The sequence below is a fragment of the Cervus canadensis genome, chromosome 26 (genome assembly GCF_019320065.1).
Source record: "Cervus canadensis isolate Bull #8, Minnesota chromosome 26, ASM1932006v1, whole genome shotgun sequence".
NCBI classification, from domain to species: domain Eukaryota; kingdom Metazoa; phylum Chordata; class Mammalia; order Artiodactyla; family Cervidae; genus Cervus; species Cervus canadensis.
The window spans coordinates 42,987,766-43,001,449 of record NC_057411.1 but is presented as its reverse complement, the minus strand read 5'-3'; positions in this window follow the sequence as shown (position 1 = coordinate 43,001,449).

Here is a 13,684-nt window from a genome sequence, read left to right as displayed (position 1 = left end):
CATAAATGAAATCATGCAATATGTGGTCTTTTGTACTTGGCTCTTTTCACTTGGAACATTGTCAAACTTCATCCATGTTGTAGCATGTTAGTACTCTCTTTAATCATAGATGAACAATATTTCATTATATAGATATACATTTTATTTATCCATTCATCAATGGGCATTTGATTTGTTTCTACACTTTGAATATCTTGAATAGAATCATGAGCAATTGCACACAATTATTTGCTTGAGTATCTGTTTTCAATTCACTGTAATGTCCCATAGGGTTTAACAGGGAAGGAGGACAGAGGGGATTGGGGAAGATGAACTAGAGTATATTGGCTGAGAGAACTTCCATATGCTCTCTAATTCACTTACATTTTTATTTACTTTTTTTCAAGACTACATTATTAGGATCTAGAGAGATCCTGCCATATACCAGGTGGTCTGTCAATATTCTTGGAATAAATGCTGTCTGCTTTACTTTTCTGTCTTGTGCTGCTAATATAGTGTTAGTCAAATAAAACTGCTCAGTTGTGTCCCACTCTTTTTGATACCATGGACAGTAGTCTGCCAAGATACTATGTCCATAGAATTCTCTAGGCAAGAATATTCAAGTGGTTTCCATCCCCTTCTCCAGGAGATCTTACTGTTTGAGCCACAAGGGAAGCCCTGTGCTGCTAGTATAATAGCTTTCCATTTTCCCTGAGACTTCCCTAGTGGTCCAGTGGTAAAGACTCCACGCTTCTGCTGCAGGAGGTGGGGGTTGGATCCCTGGTCTGGGAAATAAGATCCCACATGCCACATTTTGTGGCCAAAACAAAACAATCAAATAAAAAAAGACAACAACAACAAAATCTCATATTTAAAAAAAATCCCTAAATAGTTACGTTTCATTTAAAATGAGAAGACATGGTGTATCCAGAAAAAAAAAAAAAAAACAACACAAATTGCTTAAAATGGTCCCTTCTCTCTCTCTCTGTCTCTGTCTGTCTCTCTCTCTTTTATAACACACTTTATTAGGAGGCTTTCCATGGTGCTAGTGGTAAAGAATCCACCTACCAATGCAAGAAACTTGAGAGATGCAGGTTTGATCCCTGGGTCAGGAAGATTGCTTGGAGTAGGAAGTGGCAATCACTCCAGGATCCTGGCCTGGGAAATTCCATGGACATAAGAGCCTGGAGGGCTACAGTCCATGGGGCTGCAAAGAGTCAGACATGACTGAGGGACTGAACATGCTTTATTAGATCATCCACCACCTACTACTTTTTTATCTGAAGCTTGTTTTCTTCAAAAGTCACTGGTGTTATCTCTGAGGGATTCTCTTAACACTAAATAAAGAAGTGCTTTGACACACTTGAGAGAGAGATTTCCATATTTCCCGTTATTGTTAGTGATTCCCCTTGTTATTAGTCTGTTTTATGTCTCTCTGTCAATTATGTGTCACATGTTCTGAATTATACAAGCAAGATTCCACAGCAGTGCATATAACAATAGGAGAGTTACAGCATGCTGTTCTCATCCTGCAACTGATTTGTTATTTAAACTGAGTCCCGTGGAAAAAAAAAATCATTTATATTTTTCCTCTTAGTTTTATATTTTCCCCTGCATTCTTATGGCACTGAAAGACTTGTTTTGGAATGTGAGACTATTACTAAAGAAGAAAAATAGCTATAATATTTAAGTTCTCACAAAAATACTTCATTTCAAACTTGTTTTGCAATAAATAAATTCTTCCATAATAGTTGAAAACTGTGCTTGGTAATTCACTTGAGACATAGGAAATAATTAATGGTCTTTCTGCACATTGTACATACGGGTCTATTCTTCTTTTTTTTTTTTCCTCTAGTTCAAATACTAAGTCTAAAATTTAAAAGAGAATGAGACTGAATCTTATGACTTACAGATTCAGGACTCAGGGAACAGGTGTTCATCAAGCTGATTTTTTTTTTTTTAAACTAAAGTATAGCTTTTCTTAGCACCTATAGAAAAGCCAAGACTTGCATTTCAGACATCTGTAAAAGAATGATGGATTATGTCTCAAAATACTTTGTTCATTTGTTACAGAGTAAAAATAGACAATGATAATTAAAAAAAAAAAGTTTTAGATCTGTTTTTATAGAGGGTCCCACTGCTGAAGCTGAAATGGGTTAAGATGAATAAAAATTTATATATTTCAATGGCCTTGGCAAGTACAATATAGACTTTGATGATAAGTATTTAATTAGCAGAATGAATATGCTCAGATGCTAAATTTTCTGACCGAAGACCGTTCCTGTTTTCTCTGCTTCTCTTAGAAGAAGTTCAAGAAGTGTTTTATAAAGAAACAATCTGTCTCAAAACCACTAAGGGCATAAAGCTAAATTTCCACCTGTCAGCTTCCCTCTTCCACAATGAGATGCTTTGGTGAGTGTGGATGAAATTCACCTGCAGCCGCAGGTTCATCCAGGCCCTATACCAACCTTCCCCATCCTTGATGAATACTGAGGACCTTGCATACTCAGTTTGGATCCTAGAAGTTCTTTGGCTTCTTGACGTTCGTTACTTCCTCCTGCTTTTGTTTAGAATTGTTCATATGATTTTAAATTCCCCCTGGAAGATGGCAGATCCAGCTTGGAGAACTTTACAGAGAGGTTGTGAAGAGCAGGGACTTCAGTTTTAGACAGGAGGCATATGCTCTCAGACAGTTTTTCACAAAGTATGAAACATCTAATCCCTTGCTGCATACCACTTTCAGATTTTCTTATCAGTTAGTTGAAGGGTAAATTCATTATAATCCTGTGGTATCTATGATGTAGATATCCAGATACAAGATGGTATACTCCCTTGTAGGTCCATATGTATCCCATCCCTAATCACCTTAACCACTATTCCACTTATCTGCTACTGATTCAGAGAAGGCAATGGCACCCCACTCCAGTACTCTTGCCTGGAAAATCCCATGGATGGAGGAGCCTGGTAGGCTACAGTCCATGGGGTCACTAAGAGTCGGACACGACTGAATGACTTCACTTTCACTTTCCACTTTCATGCATTGGAGAAGGAAATGGCAACCCACTCCAGTGTTCTTGCCTGGAGACTCCCAGGGACGGTGGAGCCTGGTGGGCTGCCGTCTATGTGGTCACACGGAGTTGGACACGACTGAAGTGACTTAGCAGCAGCTACTGATTCAGTTGATGCTATCTCTTGTCCAAGTCCCTGTTGCTTCCTGATGAGTGTCTCTAAATTTAAAGCATCCTGACCCCAGTTTCTGAGGTCATAGTAAGTACTTCTGCAGAGCTGTTGCAGGCTGGCTCAGGGTCGTCAGAATCCCTACCGATGATCCTTTCAGAATAGCCATTCTTTCCAATTTGGTTGTATGTATGGCTCTTTCTATGACGGCTATTCCTGCCCAGTCATTTTGATGATCAGCTTTGTTTATATAACTTGTTTCCTGGTTGTTACCTCTTCTACCAACCCCTCTGCTCCAGGTTCTCATTCAATGTTTTTCAGGCCTCAGCCCGACTAAGGATCTAAATGTCCTTCTTTTTTTAATATTCGGTGTTATAACATCATACCTATCTGAGAAGGAAGTGGGCCATTTTCAATGTAATTGCCTTTCTTTGCTCTCAACCTCCTCTTTATTACTCCCTTCCCTCTTTTTTTTTTTTTAATCTCCATCTATTGCAGATGTATGTTGAATGAATAACGTGTGTCAAGTACTCTAAAAGACACTGGATAGATAAAATAGACAAAAAATAAATACACAAAATCATGCTTCCTATTATTGTGAGCTTTCTGGGAATCCAAAATCTTGTAGAGAGAGATGAAAAGAAATTTATCAAACACTTAGGCCACAAATGCAACACCCAGTATATGGAAACACAGGAGGTACTGGTGGCATTGTTTTTATAAGGAAAGGAGGTTAAGGAGAGCTGTGGAAATAGTTCTAACCACCCTGCTGTTGAACTGCCACCTACTGGGAAGAACAGAGACAATCCATAAGAGATGACAGCAATGTTCCAGAAAACCAAGTATGGTTACAACAGGTGCTGTGTATAAGGAAATCTTAATATACTGGCATGGATGAGAACTGTTACCTGAATACATACACTAGGCAATAGGTTGTAAGATCAACTTATCTTTTAACAAATTTCGAACATAATAATTTATCTGGAAAAAAGAAAGAAAGAAAGAAAAACACCCAGATAATTCATTTGAAAGGACTAGACAGAGAGCTTTGTTTCAGTTTGTGGGTTAAAGACTTCTGTTAGCAAAAAGTTGATATACACAAGTATCAACTAACAGAGGAGTGGCAGAAATGCCTTAACAAAATGTGCATGATTTATCAGTAGTTAAGAGAATTGTGCTGACAAGGTTTTCATAAGAAAAGGTAAGGCATGGCTTACCAATGGATATAGACATACAATTGCTACTTTGATACTGCCTGAGTGGCTGTTTGACAGCAAATTTAGGGAGGAAACACCATGTCTAGTTTACAGATGAGAAATTAAAAGCGAAACAGGGGAAGTGGTTTGCTAAAGGTCATAAAGCTATTCTGGAGCAGAAGCTAATTAGAACAGGCTCACTCACATAGCAGTTCAGTTATCTGTAAACATAACCAATAGCTTGGACTTTCTTTAGGTTTCCCGTTTAGAACTAGGGGGCCTCTTTAATTAACTCACATTTGTTTGTTTGTTTGTTTCACGCTTAGTTATATTCTTACTCAGTTATCCTCAAGTTCTTTGTACTCTCTCATATCTGTCTCTCCATGAACATATCTATCTTTTCCCATTCACTGTACAAATTAATCCTCAGAGCAGTACTGTGAAGTCAAGTAGAAAATACAGTATTTAATTTTTCCTGAAATGAGGAAAATGATGTCTAAAAATATTGAGTGACTTTTCCAAGGTCATCAGTTTTTAAGACAGATAAGGAAAAAGAAGTTTAATATTTTCACTGCCAAATGCGAAATTCTTTCAGAGATTCATTTGCAGTATTAAACTATGATTATGTCTTAGAAAATGTGATAACTTTTTAACTTTATACTTATACCAGCTTTAACTTAACAGAGAAATTAGGACTATAATACAAATGATCCCTGCATATCCATTATCCCCTCTATAATTTTCCTATTATTAATATCTTACATTAGTGGGAATTTGTTAGAATGCCATATTCTATTTAAACTCATGAAGCTCCTTTTGGTTTTGAACTTAATCAGAATTCAACATGACTTACTACTGACAGTGACCTTGACCACCTAACTGAGCTAGTGTTTGTGAGATTTCTCCACTGTAAGCTTATTTACTCCTGTTTTCCACCCTGTACTCTTTGCTAAGAAATCACTGAGGGTAACTCATCCTTAAGGAACTGAGTGTTTTGCTCCACTTTCTTAGAGTGGAATATCTCCATGAATTATTTGAAAAATCTGTGCAGAAATTTGTGTCTTCTTTCCTACGTATTTGTTTAGTCATTTATTTATATCAGTGTGGACTTACAGATATTTATTTTACATTTGGGCAATCCATATTTGGGCATTATTCTTGGTTTCCTTTAAAGTCAAGTTTAATTTAATTTCAAAATCACCCTTTGAGGGTATTTGTTGTTGTTGTTTAGACTCTCAGTCGTGTCCGACTCTTTGCGACCCCACGGACTGCAGCACACAAGGCTTCCTTGTCCTTCACCATCTCCCACAACTTGCTCAAACTCATGTCCATTGAGAGTCAGTGATGCCATCCAACCATCTCATCCTCTGTCGTCCCCTTCTCCTGCCTTCATACTTTCTCAGCATCAATATTTTTTCTAATGAGCCAGCTTTTGGCATTAGGTGGCCAAATGATCGGAGCTTCAGCTTCAGCATCAGTCCTTCCAATGAATATTCAGGATTTATTTCCTTTAGGATTGACTGGTTTGACCACCTTGCAGTCCAGGGGACTCTTTGTGGGGTATAGAGGCAATAAACTTATTTTTGTTTTCAGTTTTGTATTTTTCAACCTTCCTATATTTCTCTATGAGTTCCACGAGTGTTTTGTCTATTTCTTGGAATTTCCTACAGAGATAATCATGTCATCTGTGAATAAACATTGTTTGCTTCTTCCTTTTGTGGTTTAGTTGCTGAGCTGTGTCTGATTCTTGGCAATTCCATGGACTGTGGCCTTCCAGGCTCCTCTGTTTATGGGGTTTGACAGGCAAGAACATTGGGGTGGATTACCATTTCCTTCTCCAGGGGATCTTCCCCACCCAGGGATTGAACCTGGGTCTCCTGGGTTCAATTGGGTTGCAGTTGGGTTCTTTACCAACTGAGCTACCAGGGAAGTCTGTTTATTTTGTTTTCTCATCTTATTGTACTGGCAAGGACTTCCAGCATAGAATTAAACAGAAGTGATGAGAGAGGCTATTCTTACCTGGTTTCCAATCTTTGAAAGGATCTGATATGCCAACATTAAATAAGATATTATCTGTAGACTTTTTGTGGTGGTGATGGTTTAGTCATTAAATTGTGTCCAACTCTTGCAACCTCATGGACTGTAGGTGTTCTTAATCAAGTTAAAGAAGTTTCATTCTATTGTTACTTTACTGAAAGCTGTTTTTTTTTTTTTTCTTTTGCTTGTTTTTTCGCTTGTTTTTAACCATGGATGAGTACTGGATTTTGTCAATGTTTTGATTTTCATGTCAATTGACAGGGTCATCTGATAGGATAGATCAGATCCTGATGTAGCTAATTGCATTCATTGATTTCCAAATGTTGAAGCAACTTCACATACCTGGAGTAAAGCTGACTTGGTCATAGCATATACTTATATTTTGTATACTCTTGGATTCTAGTTGCTAACATTTGGGGGGAGATTTTGCATCTGTTCATGAGAGATATTGGTCTAGTCTGTTGTTTTCCTTTTTAGTTAACATCTTTATCTGGTCTTTATAAGGATATAACACTGTCCTCAGAGAACAAATTAGAAAGTATTCTCCCTAATTCAATTTTCTGGAATAGACTCTGGGGAATGTTTTTCCTTAAATATTGAGCATAATTTACTAATAAAAGCAGAGAGGTCAGATATATTTTGAAGTTTATTAATTATTAACTTAATTTCATTAATATATGTAGGCTTATTCATATTGTCTGCATCTTCTTATATGAATTTTGGCAATTTGTGTTTTAAGGAGTTGGTCCTTATTACTTAAGTTATCATGCTTGTGGACATAGAGTTGTTTGTAATATACTTTCTTTTCATTTACTGTCTAGCAGATCAACAGTGATGAGCACCTCTTTTGCTTTTGATATTGACAATTATTATCTCCTCTTTTTCTCTCCCCCCAGGTACCTTTGCTAGAATTTATAAATTTTATTGATCTTTTCAAGGAAACGACTTTCATTATGGTGATTTCCTTTACTGTTTTCCAACTTTTGGTTTCAGTGGTTTATGGGCTATAATTCAATATCTTTTCTTATAGTTGCTTTAAACTTAAATTACTTTTTCTATAATTTTTAATTTCAGTTTCAGAGAAATGATATGTGGAATTCTCAGAGTTGATTAGATTGCAAGTCAATGCTCAGTATTCAACTAAAGTATTCTGCCCTGCCATCAGTAAAGACCACAAGCCAAGTGTCAAAGCCTCTTCTAAATTTCTACAGAATATGTTATCTATTTTTTTGAGATGGATTACATATAAAATGTGATGGCAGTTTTCTGAAAGTGTGTAGTGTCTCTTTTATGAGACTGACCATTTCTCGACTGTAAGAAATTTTGTAAAATCATCTGCTGTTTCAACCACACCCAACATTGTGTTTAGAATATTAGAAGATACTCAGTAAACATTTATTCAGTGATTCTTGCTTATGTACTATGGTGACCTCAATATATAATAAATCAAACAGTGATCTTTTCAAATTAGAAGCAGCATGCCTGGTCAACTTATTTCTAAAGAAATAAATGGGGGTGGAGGAATGTTAATGATGACAGCAAGCTCATCAGAATGTTTCCTCTTCTAGAGTCATAGGAAACCTGGGGTAGGGTGATAAAGTCACCACACCTTTACCCAGTCAGATAGCAATAATTATTTTGATATGTAGCCAAGAGTTTGCTATGCTCCTTCTACCATGGTAAGACGCACCCTTGGTTATCTGGAGTGAATGTGGTTTCAAAGCTGACATCCATTTCCTTTGAGGATAAAACAGAACTAAAAACTCAGCAAAGGGAATATCAGGCCACACACAAAATCAATGGCTTTGGAAGCCAGAATAATCTGTTATTTTGGGGACTTGGAGGTTTTGTTTTGCTTTTAATTAGCATTGTCCTACCTGAATAGAAAAATAAGATCAAGTGAATTATTTATAATGTCCACATTTGGAAGTAGATAACTGATTTGCATTCACTCAATTCATTGCCTAATCTAAATGGAAAATAATCCTTATTTACACTAAATTTTTATTTAGTCTCTATTTTTCAAGAGGAACTAAAATGATACAGTAATGTAAATTTGCTTTCCTTGTAATTGTGTGAAATAAACCCAAGAGAATGTGGTTAATTGAATTGAGTTTATCAAGATATCATGATAAATCATGCAGCTGGTGAGCCAGAGTTCATGAAATCTTCCATTCAATCATCAATATTTTTCAAATTGGAAGTACTTTATTTCATTGGAAAGACTGATGCTGAAGCTGAAGCTCCAATACTTTGACCACCTAATGTGAAGAACAAATTCATTGGAGAAGACCTCAATACTGGGAAAGATGGAAGGCAAAAGAAGAAGGGGGTGGCAGAGTATGAGATGGTGAGGTAGAATCACTGACTCAATGGACCTGAATTTGAACAAACTCCAGGAGATAGTGGAGGACAGAGGAGCCTGGTGTGCTGCAGTCTATGGAGTTGCAGAGAGTCGCGAATGACTTAGTGACTGAATAAAAATAGCAATTTTTGAAGTGATTTATTCTGTGTCTGTCACAGGCGTATGTGTTTTACACTGGCTATACAGTTTAGCAAACAAGCAAACACAATGTAATGATGAGAAAGCTCTCCAAAGTAAAGGATACTAGAACATGGTAGTCAAAATTGTGCTCATCCTTTTAACCCTCAAGTTAATCCTTATTGAATTCCATGTATTATGCTTTTTCTTTCTTGTACTGTACTCAAGGATCATTATATAGACTGTCTGCTCAAGCATATTTGCATGAAGAAACAATTGAAAGAAGTGAATTTCATGATGTTATGAAATACTAATATTATTAAATACAATTAATTTAATTTAATATTACTAGATACAATTAAATAACTATGCTAAAGCTTTTGACTGTGTGGATCACAGCAAGCTGTGGAAAATCCTTAAAGAGATGGGAATACCAGACCATCTTACCTGACTCCTGTGAAAACTGCATGCAGGCCAAGAAGCAATAGTTAGAACTGGACATGGAACAACGGACTGTTTCCAAATTGGGAAAGGAGTATGTTAAGGCTGTATATTGTCACCCTGCTTATTTAACTTTCATGCAGAGTACATCATGTGAAATGCTGGGCTGGATGAGGCACAAGCTGGAATCAAGATTGCCGGGAGAAGTATCAATAACCTCAGCTGTGCAGATGACACCACCCTTATGGCAGAAAGTGAAGAGGAATTAAAGAGCTTCTTGATGAAGTTGAAAGAGGCAAGTGAAAAAAGCTGGCTTAAACTCAACATTCAAAAAATGAAGATCATGGCATCTGGTCCCATCACTCATGGCAAATAGATGGGGAAACAATGGAAAAAGTGACAGACTTTATTTTGGGGGGCTCCAAAATCACTACAGATGGTGACTGCAGCGCAGCCACAAAATTAAAAGATACTTTCTCCTTGGAAGAAAGGTTATGACAAACCTATACAGTATATCAAAAAGCATAGACATCACTTTATCAACAAAGCACTATATAGGTAAAGCTGTGGTTTTTCCAGTAGTCATGTATGGATGTAAGAATTGGACCATAAAGAAGGCTGAGCTCTGAAAAACTGATGCTTTTGAACTGTGGTGTTGGAGAAGACTCTTGAGAGTCCCTTGGACTGCAAGGAGATCCAACCAGTGCACCCTAAAGGAAATCAACACTGAATATCCATTAGCAAGACTGACACTGAAGCTGAAGCTCCAATAATTTAGCCACCTGATGCAAAGAGCCAACTCATTGGAAAAGACCCTGATGCTGGGAAAGATTGAAGGCAGGAGGAGAAGAGGGTGACAGAGGATGAGATGGTTGGATGGCATCACTGAGTCAATAGATATGAGTTTGATCAAGCTCCAAGAGATGGTGAAGGACAGAAAAGCCTGGTGTGCTGTAGTCCAGGGGGTGGCAAAGAGTCACACATGACTAAGCAACTGAACAAAACAAAACAAAACAGGATACTAATATTATAAATACAATTAAATAAGGATCTCTTCTACAAGGGAACTCTATTTTGGCAGTTCTCATGTAATCGGGCATGAACTGTCATATAGATCAGCACAAAGGTTGAGGAAACCCAAAAAAAGATAACCAGTAAGCCTAAAGGCAGTGAGATAAAGTTATAAAAGAAAAGTTGATATCTGAATTGGGTTTTAGAGATTAGTAAGAGTTCACCAGATGAAAACTAGGTAATGACATTCTCAGTATTTGAATTAGAATGTGAAAAATTTTGAAGTAAGATATGTATTTCAGTGCATACAGGGACTAGTCAATATTCCTGTGTACATAGGATGAATGTATATCTGAGACTGTCAAAAAATATGATTGGAGAGATATGCTATGAAAGTTTGGTTTTTGAATTGTTGTATAATACCTGGCATGTGACAAATGGTTAATAAATAATTTATAAGTGAATTACTGTAATTTCATGTAATGAGGACCCAATAGAAAGTTTAATTAAAGCTGAAAAAGGAGAACCTATGAGTTGAGTATGGGGCCAAGATACTAAACCAAGAAGAATTTATGGGCCCAACCAAGTGGATTGTCTTTTATTGAGGGGAAGGGGAATGTTGGAATCATACACATTCCAGAGTGCTATTTTCAAAGGATAAAATTAGCAAGAGGTCTGCATATAAAGCAGATATATACTGACTTCAGTCTATACCATAAAGCAACAGTAATCAAAATCGTATGGTACTAAACCCAAAATAGACACATAAATCAATGGAACAGAATAAGAAGACCAGAAATAAATCACACATTTATGGTCAATTAATCTACAACAAAGGAGGCGATGATATGCAGTGGTAAAGACATAGTCTCTTTAATAAGTGGTACTGGGAAAACTGAGCACTTACATGTAAAAGAATTAAATTAGAACCTTCTCCCACACTATATACAAAAATAAACTCAAAGTGAGTTAAAGAACTAAATGTAAGACCAGAAAGCATAAAACTCATAGACCAAAACACAGACAGGCAAAGCAAAGTTTAATCTAAATCATAACTTTTTTTTTTGGATCTGTCTCCTAAGGCAAAGGAAGCAAAAACAAAAATAAATAAATGGAACTTAATTAAATGTAAAAGCTTTGGCACATCAAAATAAACCACTGCCAAAATGAAAAAATAAAAAAAACCTACAGAATGGAAGAAAATATTTGCAAATGATATGGTCAATAAGAGGTTAATAACTAAATGTATTTTGGGTATACCTTGAATTACAACAAAAGCATTCATTGGAAAATGTATATACATTCCAGTGTTCATAGCAGCATTACTTACAATAGACTCGATATGCAAGGAGGTCAAACCAGTTAATCCTAAAGGAAATCAACTCTGAATATTCATTGGAAGGACTGATGTTATAACTCTAATACTTTGGCCACCAGATGCAAAGAGCCACTCAGTGGAAAAGACTGTGAGGCTGGAGGAGATTGAAGGCAAAATGAGAAGAGGGCAGCAGAGGATGAGACGGTTAGACATCATCACCGTCTCAACGGATGTGAGTCTGGGAGACAGTGAAGAACAGGAAAGCCTGGCGTGCTGCAGCCCATGGGGTCAAATAGAGTTGGACATGACCTAGTGATTGAACCACAACAGATAAGGAAGCAACCTAAGTGTCCAACAACAGACGAATGCATAAGGAAGATGTGACATATGTATGTGACATATATATGTGTATATATACAGTGCACTGCTACTCAGACATTTAAAAAATGAAATCATGCCATTTGTGAGGACATGGATGAAAGTATTATGCTTAGCAAAATAAGCTAGACAGAAAATGACGACTATATTTTGACACATATGTGGAATCTGAAAAACAGAACAAAAGAGTGAATATAACAAAACAGAAACTGACTCACAGATACAGAGAACAAACTAGTGTTTATCAATGGCGAGAGGGATGGGGAAGGGGCAAGATAGACTACCATCTCAGGTAAACTACCAAGTATAAAATAAATCACAAGAATATATTATACAGCCCAGGAAATATAGAAACTATTTCATAACTTCAAATGCAGAATAAGTTATAAAAATTCTGAATCATTATGTTATATATTTGAGACTAATATAATTTATAAATCAACTATGAATCAATAAAAAAATAATTAAAACCAAATGTATCCCCAGTTGTATACAAATAAAACAGAGGACTTCAGAGAAATCACAAATATTCATTAAGTGATTTTACAAATAAATTATTTATTACTTAATATGCTTCTAGTTAAGTAAGAGCCAACTTGGAAATTTTGCTTTGTGTCTCTATTCTGCTTTCTCATTATAATTAAAATTTGGTTTTGCAGAGCATTGCCTCTGGTTATTCTCACTTGATAACAGCTGTAAACATCAGCAGTTCTCACCATGCAAAGATGACCTGCCTCCTGCAGAGAGGTGTTCCCAGACTTTAGGAGATCAAACAAAATGATTGTCACATCAGTCATTACAATCATGCTCATCGGAGTCCTCATTTTCTCTCAATGTTTGAGGTAATTCCATTCAGAGGATACACGGTGGTGTAGAATTCAGAACTGAGTTGGGATCAAAGGGTTACCTTTAGTTAAAACACACAATAATTGAGTTTTTGTTTGGTTTTCTGTTGCTAGATTTTTTTTCCCCCTGAAATTCCTAGGTAACAAGGCATAGAAACTAGGTGGTTCAGCCCTGATAAGCATATGTATTTTAGACCACGTGGATGACAAGAACTTCAGAGTGTCTCTACTCACCATGTATTCTGTGAGTCACCTAGTAAGCACTGCAAACTCACCACGCCGAGTACTCCACTGGACTTGCAGGTCCAGTGAAAGACACACCCCTGCTCTTAAGGAACTATCGGGCTGATGAGAAACAAGTGACATCAGAAAATAAGAACTATGATAGAAATAGAAGCACAGAAGATGGACAATCATGTACCTGGGGGCCTCTGACCTTCTTGACAATTACTGAATAATATCAAATCAACAGAAGTTCACATCTAGAGATTCCTTCATGTGAAAAAACAATTCTTTCTGACCATTAACTCAGGAGGGAAAAGATTTACATTGGTTGCTAAATGGTAAGCTTGAACAGATCCATTATGTGTATATTATGAATATGCATCTATTTATATGAATGTAACAGCTTATCTTTTCATTTTGACTTTGGTTCTGTATAAAAGGTCAAGATTCTCTTCCCATTTGCCCTCTCTTAAAAGCTTTCAAAAGTGACCTGCTGAAAGGTGGGCTGTAGAATGGAAAAGCTCAGTTGTTTAGAATTTATAAACGCACGGAAATAGACTTCAAGCTTTTGTTGCAGCACTCTGCGACACAGAAA